The 17,086-nt window shown below is 62.0% G+C and overlaps 1 protein-coding gene across 1 annotated transcript in view; it reads right to left on the bottom strand.

Moving 5' to 3' along the window:
• The window catches only part of LOC111153002 (junctophilin 3), a 92,543-nt gene that overhangs the window by 41,599 nt on the left and 33,858 nt on the right, over positions 1-17,086 (bottom strand). The gene's annotated exons all lie outside the window — the stretch shown is intronic.

The raw sequence follows: 17,086 nt of genomic DNA, 5'->3' as shown, positions 1-17,086 counted from the left end.
TTGGAAGAGCAGTAAGTGGGACCCCTCAGCATGTGGGACACGAGGGCACTGCAACCAGCAGACCTGACACGCCCAGAAGAATCCAAGGCAGTACTTGCACACCCAACTCACAGAGGCGTCACTCAGAACAGCCAACAGGTGGAAACCGACCAGGTGTCCCTCTACGGACGAACGCGAAACCCAAACGGGGCCCGCCCACACAGTGGAGTGTCCTTCAGCCACAAAACTGCCGCCCGCTACCACGTGGGTGCCCCGGAGGACTCAGGGAAACAAGTGGGTCCCAGAAGGACACACGCCCCCCTGAGAACCTGGACAGGAGGGCCTTCCAACAGTCAGGTTCAGAGACAAAAGGGTGGGTGCCCGGGGTCGGGGTCGGGTGGAAACAGGTTTTGTTCTCTGATGGGGTCAGTTTCTATTTGGGGTGATGGAGAAGTTTGGAAAGTAGATAGACGGGATGGCTGTGTGACCCCGGGAATACAATGCCGCTGAACCACACAATGCGTGGTTAAAACTCCAGGTTTTCCAATATATAGAATATCCCACCACAACAGAATAAGAAGAAAAAATAAACCAACAGTCGCAGACTCGTATCCTTTGCTCTACTTACTAATTGTGTGATGGGAACCTCTCTGGCTCTCAGTCTCCTCGTCCATAGAAGGGAACTGAAAGCCCTCATGCAGTAAGTCACTGGAGGAAGAGGGCGGCCCTCAGTGTGGAGTCCGTTCCCAGACTAGGTCTCAACCCAAGTCCGCCGAGGGGCTCCCCACCCTGGAAGGGCTTTACACTCTTCCAACTCCCTGTCACAGGGGCTATAAACCAGAAACTCGCCAATATACAGGTTTATTTTGTCCAACAGTCTTCTTATAAAAAACTAGAATTATGGGGCGCCTGGGTGGCTCAGTGGATTAAGCCTCTGCCTTCGGCTCAGGTCATGATCCCGAGGTCCTGGGATCGAGCCCTGCATTAGACTCCCTGGTCCTCAGAAGCCTGCTTCTCCTCCTCCCACTCCCCCTGCTTGTGTTCCCTCTCTCGCTGTGTGTGTCTCTCTCAAATAAATAAAATCTTAAAAAAACAAAACAAAACTGGAATGCCAACATTTCAAAACCAAGACGTTTCACACAAAAGTTTAGCTCTTTGTTCTCCTACAATTACAGGATCTGGCAACCCTAAATCCTTGTTCCCAGATGGCAAATGGAGTACAGTTCAGCAGCGGCCACCTCCTCTAGACAGAGTGCACCCTCTGGTTTGCCCCACGCCCCACTGCTCCCTACTGTCTCTCACGCAGGCCCTCCCCTTCACATGCCCGCCCCACACCGGAGGTAAGACACAATCCAAGTGCGGAATCCAAAGTCTTGCAGCGCGGCCCCAGAAGACTTCATCCAGGGGTCTGTCACCCCCTTCGCCGTCCCCCACAACCCCAAGGCAGAATAAGTCCTGACCGCTCAAGGGCTTGTCTGACACTTGTCCACGCAGCCTGCCCTGACTCTACCCCCACCGTGCCTTTCGAATCCCACCCAACCCAACCCAGCTGCCCGCCCCCCGCAGTAACACCGTGGGTTACCCCGGTCCATGGAGCTGACCGCATTCCCACACAGGACCCGTGGCCTCCAGACCAGCATCCGGCACTCCACAGCAGGGGGGATGCCTGGCTTTGGGGGACACGTCTCCTTGCAAGCTGCCCAGAGGGGGCGGGCCTTGGGCTCTGACTCCTTCTTCTCCTCATGGCTGGTGCGTGGCCTTGATGGGGGATGGGGAGAGACGTCGCCAGGGCAAGGGGCCAGGACAAGGGACCCGGAGGCCCTCTGCTCCAACAGACAGCAGCCGGTCTGTCAAAACAGTGACTCACACACAGGTGCTGTCTAGGAGCAGAGCCGGAGACCAGTGTCCCCTGCAGGGACGGGTGAAGGAGGGAGGGCCGAGGCGACGGGGGTCTCCGCCGTGTGCATCCTTCAGCTCAACCCCACAGACTCACCGCACCCCGAAGGGGCGAGCTTCTGCGCCCCCACACTGCTCGGTCATTTGGCAGTCCCAAAGCTGGTGGGGGTGTGCCCTGCCGGGGGAGGCCGTCCTGGGTCCACTGCCCCAAGTGGAGGGGCAAACGTGGAGCAGCAGGGGTGCTCCCCACCCTCTCCCCTCCTCCCACCCCTGCCCCGACCAGGAGCTCTTCCTGCCTTGGGCTGCCTGTCCCGGTAGTGGGCACCTTCCCCCGGGGGGACCCCACCAGCCCCACAACGTCTGCTGCACCTTCCCGGAGTCAAGCTGGCTGTAAGCGGGGGACGGTCATGGGGGCGGGACAAAGGCGATGGCAGATTCTGTGTCACTCCGCAGGCTCTGTGTGGCCCACGCTGGCACAGAGACCCCGTCCATGGCTGGCACCCACGAGGGCTGTGAGGAGGATCCCGGGACCGGGCGCCGTGGGGGTGGGGAGGCCTGGGGGTAGCGGGCCCGTTCGGGCGGGCAGACCTCCTGTCCTAGCTCAGGCTGCGAACAAGCTGCCATCGCTGGGACTCTCTCCCCAGTGCCCAGGAGGTTCCTTCTCCTTGTGGCTCAGGGACGGGGCTATCAGACGCGGTCCAGGACGCGGAGTTAAAGCTGAGTCTCTGGGACACACTTACACAAGACGAACTTTTGGTGATGATATGAAATCCGAGTTCAGCTGGGACCTTCCATGAGGACACCTCAGGTTCTGCAGACGCGGGGCACGAGGGATGGCAGGCCCCTCCCCAAGAGCAGGACCTCCTGTGAGGGAAGGGAGCCTCGCCCCTGCCCCGCACACCTCCTTACACTCAGAGGAGGCCGAGGCTTACCGATGAGGAGGAAGTTAAAAAGGCGTCACCCGTGTGCAAAATGGGGCCCGTCCACGCAGCAGAATATCATGTGGCCTAGGAGTAGGACGTTGTCACACCTGCTACAGCATGGACGGGCCTGGGGAACACGACGCTTCCCGTGAAATCAGCCCGTCCCAACAGCACTAGCGCTGAGCAGTTCCGACGTCATGTGGCCCCCCGAGGAGCCGGTTCCGCGGAGACGGGCAGTAGATGGGGGGCACGGGGGCCCGGCGACAGGGCTAGGGAGCGAGTGCGCCGGGGGACAGAGCCCAGTTCAGGAAGGTGACAGAGCTCTGAAGGACGATGGTGTGACGCTTACACAGAATAAACACCCTTAATGCCACCGAACTGTACACTTTAAAATGGTTAAGATGGTAGATTTTATGTCTGCTTCGCCAAAATTTAAAAGAGGAAAGCAGCAAAGGCCCCCCAGGAGCCGCAGGCACAGGCTGCTGAAGGCTGCGATGGGCAGGGGCTTGCTTGGGGAGGCGTCAGCAGGACAGACCCGGGTTCGAGTCCCAACAGCACACGTTCTGGATCCGTGAGCTTGGGAGAGTCTGCTTTAACCGCAGCGTCCTCGTGGGTAAGAGGCGGAAGACAGCGTGCGGTGCCGGCGCGGGAAGGTCACCAGCACTCCCCGGAACTCTTCCTCACCCAAACCTTAGGGAGCTGGTACCCCCTGACTTCGCAGGTGAGGGAACGGAGGGAGGTGCTCCCGGGCAGGATCCGACCCCAGGGCCCACCGTCCTTCCCCCTCTCCCCCAGCACCCCTGTCCTGCCACGCTGGCCTTCCACGAGCCACGCAAGTCCGCGGGAGGAGCGGCGTGGCTGGGACAAACTGCGGCCTCTGAGACCCAGCCCCCACAGCAGCTGGGCGACAGCGACACTCGGTCCTGCGCTTGGGGCTCTCGCGCTCACGCTCTTTAAAGAAAAGGGGGGGCCGTTGCCTTCACAGGATGTGGATTTCACATCATTTTTTTTTTTTTTAAAGAATGTAATGATTGGCGCAGAGAAATGCACAGAACCTTAGTGGGCAGTAGGATTTCAAACTCCCCCAAACCAGGCAAAGGGAGAGCAGACGGAGGTCCGGGGGCTCGGAGAGCAGAGAGACGTGGGCTTCCAAACAAAGTCCTGCGGCCAACGGGGCCTGGCCGAGGGAGCCCAGAGCAGGTGCACCGCCGGTCAGGCAGCCAGAGCCCCGATCTGGCGGCCTGGGGTGACAGCCGCGCCCCATGCTAGGTCCACAAGTAGCACACACACGTGCTCGGGGCTGGGCGTGGCCAGAGACCGCAGTTTGGGTCCATGTGCACGTCTGCCCCCGTGGGACCCCATCTCCGAGGCTATGGCCGCGTCAGTGAGAAACCGCATTTGACATCGTGGAAACGGCAGAGCAGCCCGGCTAGGACCCGCGTGGAAGCCCGGCCTTCATCACCCACTGCCGAGCGCAGGTCGGAATCAAGAGGACAGACCCCAAACAGGCCTTGGGAAGGCGGCTTCTCCCAGAGGGGGTTCCCATCCTCTGCCCACTGCCCTCCCTCCCAGCCTCCTCCCTGCGCCAGTCCTCCGCCTCTCCTTCCTTGCTGGGGCTGGTGGAGTGGGGGGACAAACGGTTCAATTCTAGCCCACCAAGTCCACGTGGCGAGTCCAGCTGGCTCTTGGCAGAACGTTAATGCAGTGTCTCGTGGTTTTGTCCGACACCCCACGCAGCCCGTGTACAGAAACGCAGGAGTCCGCTGTGCCGCGGGATGCCGGGAGGGTCCCCAGAGCAGGGTACCTTCCTGTGAGCCCTTCCACCCGACCCTGGGCCACCCCGCACAGAAAGACACCACGATGCAGACAGATCACTGGGGGCACCCGTTTCCCTCCAGGCAAGATCAGGAAGGCAGGGGACCTGCCCACGGCCCAGCACCCGCTCCTCTACCCATCGCAACAAAGATGAGGGACGGATCCCTCCATCCCAGCACCTGGAACTTGGAATCAGGAGGTCCAAGGGCACCTGAGGTGAGCAAGCAAACTTCCCTGAACCTCGCTCATGAGAGCCAGCGACACTCACTCGCGAGAAGAGCAAACCGGACAAGGCCGGGGGTCTCACGCCAGCGCGGCACCAACGCCCCCCACGGGGCCTGCCAAGCCCTCCCCGACCCTCCGACTCGGGCACTACAGCTGGAGCTGCATTCCTAACAGGCTCCCCGGGAGGCAGACACCGCACTTGGGACCCCAGGGAGGGTCGACAGCTGGTGTGGCCCAGGCCGTGCCCTCCCCTCCAGAAGCTTCCCTCCACACTGGACAGGCCTGCGTCCTACAGGGCCGATCCCTCCTGGGGGCACCGGGTGCAGCGTTGCCCCTCCTGTCACAGGTGACTGGACCCCAGACTGTGGCCACGCACCTTCTCCCTATGGAAGGTCAGCGGGGAACTGAGGAGGCCCGCGTGACCACTTCCTGCCAGGAGAGGAGAGAGGGCAGTAGCCTTCCTCAGTGCAAGACACGGAGGTGCGACACCCCTCGCTCCTTCTAAGCCCATGCGTCCCTTTGCCCAAACACCCCCATGATACCACCAACCGTCCCCCCGCCCCACCGCCGTCTGCCCTCCAGGTGTCAGTGTGCCCGGGACATGTCAGGCTGGCTGTGAGAGCCCCACGCTGAACCAGCGTCTCCCTGCCAGGAACACGGTGTTTACAAGCTCCAGGCTCCTTTGTCCTCAGGTGGACAAAACACCCCAGGGATGGGGGGACACACAGGGCCCCCTCCACCCCCGTGCCCTTGCCTTCACGCCCGGGGGACACTCACAGAGACCCTGTCATCCCGGCACCCTGGCCTTCATGCCCGGGGTGGGGGACGCACGGAGGCCCCCCATCATGGCTGGGGGCGTGCAGGGAGGCCCTCCATCCCGGCACCCTAGCCAGGCTGGGTGGGTAGAGGGACCATCTGACCGGCAGGAAGGCACCCCGAGGAGTCAAGCTGCACCCATATTTCCACACACGGGGCAAGCCCAGAACCCCCAAGATAGGCAAGACCTTGAAACAGGGAAAGCTAGTGCTTCCCACACACCCCCCAACACGAAAGCCACCTGCTGTGATTTTTGGGGGGTGGTAACCGCAGTTCCAGGCACGAACTCTGACCTGAGGAACCAGCACGGTCAGAGCAGAGCTGGCAACGTGCACTTGCCGCCGTCCCCCGGTCGGGGCGCCCCTGGGGTGAGGGACGTGGCAGAGGCCGGCCAGGAGGGGACGAGCCTGGCCCAAGGACGCCCAGCCCACAGGGAGCAGAGCCAAGGCGGAAGCCTCACTGCACACGTGGGCACACTAGTTCTAGAACCTTCTTCCACAAGGTACCCTGGGCTGCTTTCCACCATGACGACGTCCTTAGTGACGGCTGCAGCCATCCCAACACGGGAGCGCTCCACGGCACCGAAGCTGCCAGCCCGTGGTCTGTGGGATCTTGAGGTCGCACCTCATTTTTGAGAGCCTGTCGTCGTACACAGCCCACATACTCAGGACGAACTCCGGGAATGAACTTGCTCGTTCCACAGAAGTTCTCGGGGTTTTGATACGCTGCCCTTAGAAAAGACCCCACCCGAGCGACCATCTCCCCTTCATCACCAACACCACGAAGTGTCATTTTTAAAAATCCATTTTCGCGGGGCGCTGAAGAGATGTGGCAGGCGGGGCGTGCAGCATTCATCTCCCACATTGCACTCGTGCCCCGAGTACCTCAGGACCAGCCGTACCTGGCGACTCGGCCTTTGCAGACAGGACCGCAGTGGAATGAAGTGAGGCGACAGGCGCTCGGGCAGATTCTCGACGCCGCTCGCCCTCCGGGAAACACGTCAAACCCACAGCGGGACCCCGCCTCACGCCCACCAGGACGGCCACGGTGAAAACCACGAGAAGTGGTGTTGGTAAGAGCAGGGAGAGCACGGAACCCCTGCCGCCGTCGGCGGGCACGCAGAACAGTGCCACTGCCGTGGGTGACAGCAAGCGGCTCCCCCAGAAAATAAACCCAGAATGACCGGAGGAGCCTGGGGACCCGACCTGGGGGCGATGCACGGCAGGCCTCTGCACCCCGCGTTCTCAGCAGCCACGAAGCACAAGCAAGCCAAGGGCCCACGGACCGATAGGGTAAGGAAAATGAGGTCGACCCACGCCACGGAACATCACTTGGCCCTAAAAGGAGGGAATCCGGACTCGTGCCAGGACACGGGGGAACACGCAGGACACTACGTTAGGGAAAAGATAACTACTGCACAATTCCACTTGGAGGAGATACTTAAAGCAGCTCAAATCAAGGACAGAAAGTCAGACGGTGGGTGCAAGGCCCGAGGGGAGCCGTTAACGGGAGCAGGGGGCCTTACGGGAACAGCCTGCTGGACGTGGACAGTGGGGACAGCTGCCCGACAGTCTGCGTTAGTGCCAGTGAACTGCAGTCCTGAAAACGGTGACGATGATAAATTCCATGTGGTCTGTGAGCAAGAAATAGGAAGCTGTTAGTCTGGGTCCCAACCCGGCTGTTCCTGCAAGAGAGGGGGGTGAAACTGGGAGTGCGTGCAGAGGGGAGCACACGCATAAAGACGGGGCAAGCGGCCTTGGGAGAGCCCCACCGGCCGGCACCTCGATTTAGGCCTCCAGACTGGGACCCAACAAACGCCGAGGGGTTACGGGAGCCCCAGCAAACCCATATAAGACCCAGGGTGCGGAGAACACACACCCGTTCCGTCCTGTAGCAGGCAGAAAGAAGTTTCCGGAGACACAGACCCAGAAGATGGCACCTGGGGGTCCCCAGGAGAGAGGAGCCAGACACCGACTTCCGGGAGGAAGGCCCTTTTCTGAACAGAGACCCTGCCGGCCTTCCCAGGCGATCCAGGGGTAGGCGTCTGGGATGGCCCCGGCCTGGCAGGGGCGGAGAGCCTCGGGAGGGGCTGAATGGGGCCGACGGCTGCTCAGCATCTCACTGTAATAACTGGACTGCGAGGGGCGGTTGTGAGGCCCAGTTGGTTAAGGGTCTGACGTCGGTTCAGGTCAGCATCTTGGGGTCCTGGGAAGGAGCCCCAGAGTCAGCGAGTCTCTCTCCCTCTGCCCTCACCCGCCTGTGCTCACGCTCAATAAAATACTGAAACGACAACGACGACAACCCGCCAGGGGCCATCAGACGTTTGGGGAAAGCCTCTGGCAGGAAGAAAGAGCCAAACATACAAAAAATGCAGCGGGGAGAGGGAGGGATTGGCGAGAATCATGAAAAACACAGAGTGCGGAAGACGTCAGGAGCCCAGAAGTTACATCCGTGAAGAGAGAAGGTCCTGCACCCACAAGGAGCAAATAAACGCAACGACGACAAAAGGGGAAAGTCAGGGGCAAAGAGCGAGCGCCTGAAATTCAAAGCATGAGCTGGAAGATAAATTCGGGAAAACTCCAGAACCTGGAACAAAAAGAAGAGGCAGGCACAGTAGTGAGAGGAAAACCAGAGCCGGCGCGCGTCAGCCGGGGCCCCAAGCTCGTACAGCAGGGGTTCCGGGACATTACCGAAGGCTTGGACAGCGACGCGTCCCAGCCCCGAAGGGGCTCCCAGACACCAGGACGACGAGGGAAAGGTTCCCACCAAATCTCGGCGTTGCGGGTTTCAGGAACCCCCCCCCACCCCTGCCCCAAGAACGGAGGTGCCAAACACCGCGGGAGCCCGGGGGCGACCGTGCGTGAAGGACGGAGAATCGGATCCGTATAGGCCTCCTCCGCAGCTGTGAAACCAAGCCGTCCGGGGCAGCTGTCCCCGCCCCAAGGTCGGGGCGATGCTGGCCTAGAATTCTGTATGCGACCTGTTCCGCAGTGAAGACAGTGAAACAACCTTCTGGGGACCCCTCCTCGCAAAGCTGCTGCAGGACCACGAGAAAGCAAGAGGTGGGGAGAGGCGCAGGGGAGGTCCAGGAAGCAGAGGGGGAGCCGGGGACAGACACGGGACTCCTGGAGACAACGAAGGGAAATCCAGAAAACGTGTGCTCCACAGAACGTGTGTGTACATACGGGTAGACGGCGGGGAGCCTCTGGAGCGTGCGTCCACGGAAAAGCCGCCCGGAGAAGCTCCGGAGCCTTCGGAAGGGCGGGGAGGGGTCAGGGCACCGCAAGCGCCGCGCAGCTGGGAGAGGGCGCCAGCCAGGCAAACGGGTTCAGCTGCGCGGCGGCGTGGAGAGGCGCGCAGGGGGATGGGCCAGGGCTGGGTGCCCCCGGACGCGGTCGCCTCGCAGTTACCACCGAAAATCCTCCACGGAACCCACGTCCACACCTGACAGCGAGGGCACAAAGTTAGCGGCTCGACGTTCTGGGCAGGTGGGGCTGGGCAGGGGCCTGGGTGTGTGTCTGGGGCCCTGACGGAACCAGCAGCTCTGGGCACACGTGATCTTGATGCAGGTGGAACGCTGTGAGCGGGGAAGGGAAGGGAGGGACATTGGCAAGAGGGTCCCTCAGCAGTCATCCTGTCCTCACCATTCTGGCTGTGGAGGCCGAGGCTCGGGTAGGATTCAGACCTCATGGGAGTGCCTCCACGGGGTAGGATTCAGACCTCATGGGAGTGCCTCCACGGGGCCCCGCCGCCTGCAGAGGACGCCGGCCTGCTGAGGGCTGGGCCCGGGGCCCGAGCAGGCTGCTGGGGAAAGCTGGAGGAAAGGGGCCCAGCCTCACTGAGGTCGGTGGTCTCCTTGGGAGGGAGGCCGGGACTCGGGCCGGGAAGCGCCCTGGGGTCCGAGGGCACAGAGCTAAAGCAGATCCCAGCAGAGAGCAGCAAGCCCGGCCTTCATGTTCACGTTCACCCTCGTTCCAGCCAGCAGAGGGGTGGGCGGTGCACCCTGCCTCCCAGGGGCAGGGGCTAGGCATGAGGAGCCACCCAGGTGGGTGGGCCACACCTGAGTGTGCTGGGGGCACGAAGGCCAGGAACTAGGCTCGAGACCAGCCTCTCCCCGTCCTCGGCGTGGGGGTCCACGGCAGGTGTCCACGCTGCCCCTCCACTCCCCACACCGGTCCATTACAGGACGAAGTTTTGTTTTGTTTTGTTTCTAAATTTAAGCACAGTTTCAGGATTACAGAAAGATTGAGTGGGAAGCACACAGACCTTCCAGATGCCCCCAGGCCACCATTTTGTTCCCCTTCATCCATTAGCTCCAGTCAATGGTCCAGTGTTGATGCTGGCCCAAGTGCATAGTTGACAGCAGGAGACACGCAGGGCCCTTCTGTGGGTCTGGACAAATGCGCCCCCACAGAACCGTCCTGCTGCCCGACAAGCCCTGTGTTCCGCCCAGTCCTCTCTCCCCGCAACCCCAGGCAGCCACGGACCCTGGCACTGTCCCCAGTGCGTTGCCCTGTCCGGTGTCCCAGAGCAGGGACGGTGCACGGTGAAGCCTTCCGGGCTGGCCTCATGCACGCGGCCCCCAGCCCCAGAGGCGTCCGGCTCCCGGGGGGCTTGCGCCGCACATGGTCGCCCACGCCCGGGGAAGGGCAGTTTGCCGCCTCCAAGTCTGGGCAGTTATCAGTTCACGGGAAGTGCTTTTCCACAGAAGGAAACAAAAACCTTGTTTCTGAATAAGGACTGTTCCTTCAAGGATTTTGGTCGTCACGAAGACGTCCCTCTATCCGCTCCCGTCAGCATGGATGCACCTGGAAACCCTGCTGGGGAGCCCGGCGGTCAAGAACCACGAGCGCGGTGTCTGAAGGGCACGGGCCGCTGCGGCTCGCTGAGCAGTCATGGTAGAGCGCCCCGTGCGGTCATTCCACATGGGCCCAGAGGGTGCAGAGAGACGAGGGCACTTTCCCAAGATCACAGAGCAGGGAGAGCGGGGAGATCTGACTCCCCCGCTTGGCCCCCAGAGCGGACAGGAACCTCTGACCCCTGACAGCCCCCATCCTAGGGGGAGGCCCACGCTCCGTGAGGTCAGCCGTGTGGACCAAGTCTGAAGCAGCAGCGGGTCTGCGGACCCCAGCCAGGGGTCCCCATGTCCTTCCCTCCAAGCCACACTCCCCAGGGAGACTGACTCTGCTCGCCTCGTCACCCTGACCTCACAGGGGAGGGCGGAGGCTCCTTCCCCGCCAACAGGAACGGCACAGCCCACACTGCCCAGGGCACACAGTGTGTCTGCGCCATGCCAAGGACTTCTCCGTCTGGGTGCCCAGTCACTGGGCCAAACTTCTGACACGGAGGACACAGCTGGGCCAGGACCCTAACCAGGTGTGCCTGATGGAGACCCAGGCCCGGGTTCTGGACAGTTACCTCCACCACTGTCCAAAAGGTAGGAGAGAAGTCAGCAGCGAGGAATGCGGGCCCCAGCTCCAACCACACACGCCCCCCCAGGCCCGCTGGTCCTCACACCCACATGTGCAGACCCGCTCATGCAGAGAGGACGCGTTCTGAGGGACGGGAATGGTTGACGGGCAGACTGAGCGGACCTGGCTGTCTCTCCCACAGCTTCCAGACCGCCATCCTGCCAGGCCTCAGGGAGCGGGGACCACCCGTGCCCCCAGCCCTGACTCCTCCATCCCCAGAACCGAAGACCACACAGAGACGGTGTTACTCCGAATCCCGCCATCCGGGGAACACCTTTCCTGGGTCCATGCTCCCCCTCGGGTCACCCAATGGGCACGGAGGCTCCACAGCCTCCCAAGGCCTGCAAGGTTAGTCCCTCTGAGGTCAGGGGTTAATGAGAACACTTGGATGGGGGCCACAGGGGCCACGGGCAGGAAATGAGGGATCAGCCCTTCTCCAGAAAGGGCGCTCCACCAGAGTGCTCAGAAGTCAGGCAGGTCTGAGTGTGGCCACACGACCCTGGGTCGATTCCTTGACCCCTGAGCCTCACCCGTCTCCGTCTGTGAAACGGGACAATGACAACAGCCCCCCCCCACCCCCCCTGCCATGTGTTTCTTATGGGAAAATTACCGATTCACACTTGGAAAGCACTTGAGGATGGCGCTGGGTCCAAGGCAATCACCGTGTTTAAGTAAAATTCATTAGGAGGCCGTGGTGGTCCGAGAAGTAAGCCAGCAGAGGGTCCGCTGGAGGGCTGTCCATGCATCATGGCTGCTGGGTCTGCCATGGGTCTCCCGGGCAGCATCTGCGCCACCTGGGGCTTGCTGAAATGCAGATTCCCAGGGCCCCAGCCCCAGTGAAGCAGAGCCCCTGTAGGTGGGCCGACACCCAGGTGACCCTCCAGGTGACCAGTGCCCCTTGGGGCCGAGAACCCATGTTCTCCCATGAGAAGCACCCGGAGAATTCTGGGAACCGATCGGACTCTCGGCCTGCGCAGAGCACGGACCCAGGGGAAGGGGTGGCATCTGGGAGGAGGCTGGGCAGGAGCAGCCCCCCCATCACTTTCCTGTTTATACAATGTCCTGTGAGAACCAACAATCTTGTCGCTGGAAAGCCGCCTGCTGGTCAAGCTTCCATCCGGCCTTCAGACAGAAGCCCCTGCCACTCCCTTTCCCTCTGTGTCACTTCTCAGGGTTGGGGCATCACACACACACCAGAGGTACACCAGGAGCCCGGCTGAGCACCCTGCCTTGGGGCCTGGGGGCTGCATTTAAGACGAGGTTCTCAACGTGGCTTGCGGTCCATCACCCCATACACACACCCACGGCCACAGCGGGACACAGGGGCTCCAACCCCCTCAAGGCTGTCACTAAGCCTCCGTAAGACCTCCATAGGCCTCAGTTTCCCGAGTTCTGGGCCAGAGGACCTGGGGCAGGTGGGGTCTACGTGGGGCTGCCAGTTCCCAGGGGCAGGCCCCCCCCACAAGGCCACTTGGACGCAAGTTGAGCTCCACCACCAGCCATGAGGCTGGACGGGTTACTAACCCTCAGATTCCATGTCCATAAAAGGGGGACAATGGTACCCAACCCACAGATCTGCAGCAAGACAGGGACTGAACGTGGGGACCTGGGGGGACTCGGCCAGAGAGTGAAGGATGGAGCCGCTGAAAGGCCCCACCTTCTGGCCACGGCCCCCAGAGGCCCCTGTATCTGCCACAGCCCCACGGAGCCCCCGACGGCCATGGCTCCACAGAGGCCCCTTGTGCCTGTTATCATCCCGGGGAAACCCCCAGGTCCCTGCCATCTTCTTGGGGGTCCCCCAGAACTCTGTCACCTTTATGCGGGTTCCACAGAGTCTGCCATCCCAGAGAAAAACAGAGGGCTCCTCGGTGGTCGCAGGGGCTAGTTTGCACGTCTGTGTCATTTCCTCTCCCGAGACCTCTCCTGTAGAGAGCGGGATCACGGTCACTGCTTAGCTAGGGGGCTTCCTCTGTCCCCCTCCCCACACAGAAGCCTCCATCTTCTGCAGCACGGGGAGAAGACCCCCACTCCACGTGACCACACATTCACCTCTGCCTGCGGAGAACCGTCCAGGAGCTGGGCAGAGACCACGCAGAGAACAAAGAACCTCTTGGATCTGGGATTTAGAGGGACAGAGACACATGACGGGAACACCACCGGCAGGAGGATGCAGAGAGCAGGGCTTCGGGTGGGGGCCGAGGGGCAGGACTGTGGTGGGGACCACGTGCAGGGGACAGCGAGTGCCCCCTGTGTCCTGCACAGCCACCATCTCCAGCCCTGTTAGGGTTTTCTCCAAACACAGACTTTGCCACGTCCAGAAAGAAACCCATCCCTCACCCCTGGAGGGGCGGGGGATGCCAATAAGGACTTCTGATCTTCCAGAACATTCTTTTTTAAAAATAAGCTGAGCGGAAATGTACAGTGGTACAGACACTGGGAAACAGTCTGGCAGTTCCTCCAACAATGAAACCCGGAGTCACCCTATGACCCGGCAATTCCGTGCTTAGGTGCACCCCCAAGAGAGGAGAAAATGCCCGTCCCACAGACACCTGCACCCTTCAGCCAGCGGATGACTGGGAGAGCCAGCAGTGGCCTGTCCGTGCCTGGAACGCCGGCAAGTCATAGAGGGAACAGAGCTCTGGCACGTGTGACCGCACGGACGGACGGAAGGGACTGTAAGGGGGTGTGACGCGTGTACATGAAAGGTCCAGGACTGGCAAACCCAGTGACAGAGAGAAGATTCGGTGGCTGTGAAGGGGCGGGGGGAGCTAGGGAGAGGACAGCTGGGTACACAAAAGGCCCTAAAGCCGACGGAGGCGACGTGTGCGACTCTGGGCCCACCAGGAATCACGGACTTGTGCGCCGGCCGTGGGTGTGGTGTGCCAGGTGGAGTCTGTCTGCACCGGCTCTGTGCCCGGCAAAGAGCAGCCCCGGTGTGAGGTGGAGGCAGCCTTCCTGGGGGGACATCCCTGCCAGTGGGAACACACCTCCACATCCCAGAATCGTCAAATAACAACCCTCCCCAATCCCGTTTCCTGGGCACCCTGGGGGGCTCCTGCTCCGCAGCCCAGGGGCCCCCACGGCCTGCGCAGTGTCGAGCGCCGGGGTCAGGATCCCCCTCAGGACACAGAGGGGGACAGTCGGATTTCAGACATGAGATCTGCTCCCGAGGGACGAGGTGGGAGCAGAGGCCCTCAGCCTGGGGTGTGCAGACCCCCAGGGGGTCCATGGATGGAACCAGGGGTTGTGGAGAAGGAACTCACAACCTTTTTTCACTAGCCTCGACCTGAGGTGTAGACGGGCAGCAAAGCACAGCAGTCAGTCGCCAAAGCTGTGATTCTGTCAGCAATGGAAACAGCACTGAGAGCGGCTGCCAATGTCCTGGGGTAGCATTACCCCCCCCCCAGGCCTGACCCCCAGAGGTTCGGGACGAACCTCACACCTATCCCGCTGGACGCTAACGTGGCTGGCCAAGGGTGGCCCAGGCCAAGGACAGACAGGGCTCCAGTCCCTGCCTGCCCCTGCAACCCCGAAGAACGCCAGCTCAAGCTCGCGCCGGGCCTGGGGAGGCCCAGCCAGCAGTGTGTCCTTGTGCACCCAGGACGCTGCTGCCCAGAGCAAGGAGGGATACGGGGGGCTGCACAGGCATCTCCGGACAGAGCAGCTCCGAGGGGAGACCGGGAGAGCAGAGGGAGGGGCAGCAGGGGCCCGGCCGGCCGGCGGCCAGCACACAGCCCTTCACCTACACCCCCGCGATGACTCCTTCCGGACGCCTGTCCCAGTCCAGGAGGACAGGCCCTGGACGTTGGGTTTTCCCGAAACTCCTTCCTCAGCCACCAGCCAGAGTCCCTGAGGCTCACAGAGGAAGAGCAGAGTGAACCCTGCAAAGCCGGACCCGCTCTCAGACCCGCACGGAACCACCCCTGCAAAGCCCGGCCCCACCGCAGGCTCAGACAACTCCTCCCTCCAAGGTTCCCGCGGGAATTCCTGCAAGGAGGAATCAACCAGACGTTCCCACCTCAGGACGGACGCACTCCTGGGTGCCCTGGCTGAAGGGCCTCGACAGCCCTGAGGGGGTTCTACAGGAGCTCCTCTGGCCACTGTGGGTGGAGGGGAAGGCCTGCAGGCAGGGGTCTGCCGGCCCTCCTGAGGGGCAGCGGCGCAGGAGGCCCCCATTGCTGACCCCTGCGGCCTCTCGGTCTCCCTCCCTATCTCTCTCTCTGTCTCCCCATCTCTGTCTCTCTCTCCCCCTCTCCTGGTCTCTCCCGCCTTCCCTTCCTCCCTCCCTGTCTGTCCGCTAACGTCTGCCGCATCCCCGACCGGCGCACTCCTGCCCTCCTCTTCCCCCAGCTCCGGCCTCCGGCTGACAGGACACTCTGCGCTGGTGGACACTTCATGGTCACGGTCTCCAGGGCCGCGTCCAATCCCAAGGAAACCTTGACCTCCGCTCTCTTCCTGCCGCACTCTCTCAGGGATCCACAGCTCACTTCCTCCAGACCGGGGCCCTGCCCCACAGACGCAGCTGCTTGGCCCCACACTGTCCGGGTGGCATGGCGTGCAGGAGTACAACCAGGCCGGGCCTCCGTCCCCAGCGGGGTTACAGGTTTCCAGGGTTTTGGCTCTGGGCAGACCCAAAGGGTTCGGCTACAGCCTCCATGGCCAGGACCGCCCGAAGCCCCGACACGGGGCTACAGGACACAGCCACGCTAGCTCCCCGTGCTCCCTCGGCCCACGCATGCTTACAAACCCTCCTCCTAGAGCATCTGGGACCCCCCCAGCCTGCCCACCTCTCCCCACCACCTCCCGGGGAAAGCCCTTCCCCCGCAGGCTTTCTCACACCTGCTATTCTCTCCGGTCTCCCCTGGCCTAGCTCCTTCCATCCCATCAGCAGGAACGGGAAGTCATGTAACAGGTGCATGGACACGGCCCCCTAGTCCCGGGGCCGGCTCATTGCCAGGCACACAGTCAGCGCTCACTAAACGCCCGCGTGCTGACACCGCGGCTGTTCTCCCCAGCTGGGGAAGCAGACCCTTCCGAGCCCCCACTGCACGGCCTGCACAGCATCCCGACCGCCTTGCCTGTGGGCAGTGGTCCTGCTTCCGTCAAGTCAACATCAGCTGAAGCCCTACTGTGTGCCTGGCTCCACGCTCGGTGCTCTGGGGCAGGACAAAGGCATTGAGCTTATTTCGAGGAATCCACTGTCCCCTGGGGCAGGCAGTGGCCACACGGGATCCCGGGGGAGGGGTCGAGCGCTGGACATCGTCACTATTTACAATGCATTTTTAAAAACTGACAACTCAACAACAAAAAAACAAATAACCCAATTTTAAAGCGGGCAAGGACCTGAACAGACATGTCTCCGAAGACATGCGCGTGGCCCACGGACACGTGGACAGACGGGCCTGGCCAGTCCTCAGGGAGACGCCCGTCCACACCGAGTGTCCAGACCCAGCTGCTCCCGAGACAAGAAGCAGGTCAGGGTGGCCCAGGGCGGGACTCAGCGCAAGTGGGGTCTCTTTCTCAGGGGAGAAAAATGTTCTAAAATTAGGGGTGACAGACTAGACACCGCTGAAGTGTACCCTTCCGCAGACGACCTTTGCGACCGGTCACTTGTACCCGCACAAGGATGATATCAAATCCATGACACTGCGACCGTCTGTCCCCTCCTGGTGCCAGCGCAACACGGAACCACCTGTCTGGGACAGGAAGCCCAAGGGGGCGACCAGGGGACGCACAGAAACCTTTGCCTGCGGGACCCTCCCGCAGGGGCTCGGGACCTATGTCGTGCGACTCCCTTGCTGCTGGAATCCGAACCGTCCAAGGGACGTGGGCAAGTCCCCGCGTCCCCCAACCGTGGCTTCCTCACCTGCGAAATGGCACAGCTGCGTGCACCTGGCCTCGTGGGGTGGAGGGATGGTAAGGAGGCCTCCCGGATAAGAAGAGGGAACCCGGGGTTGAATC

The sequence above is a fragment of the Enhydra lutris genome, unplaced genomic scaffold (genome assembly GCF_002288905.1).
Source record: "Enhydra lutris kenyoni isolate GAN:26980312 unplaced genomic scaffold, ASM228890v2 scaffoldscaffold30, whole genome shotgun sequence".
NCBI classification, from domain to species: domain Eukaryota; kingdom Metazoa; phylum Chordata; class Mammalia; order Carnivora; family Mustelidae; genus Enhydra; species Enhydra lutris.
The sequence above is the reverse complement of the archived record's forward strand: the minus strand, read 5'-3'. Positions and strand labels throughout refer to the sequence as shown.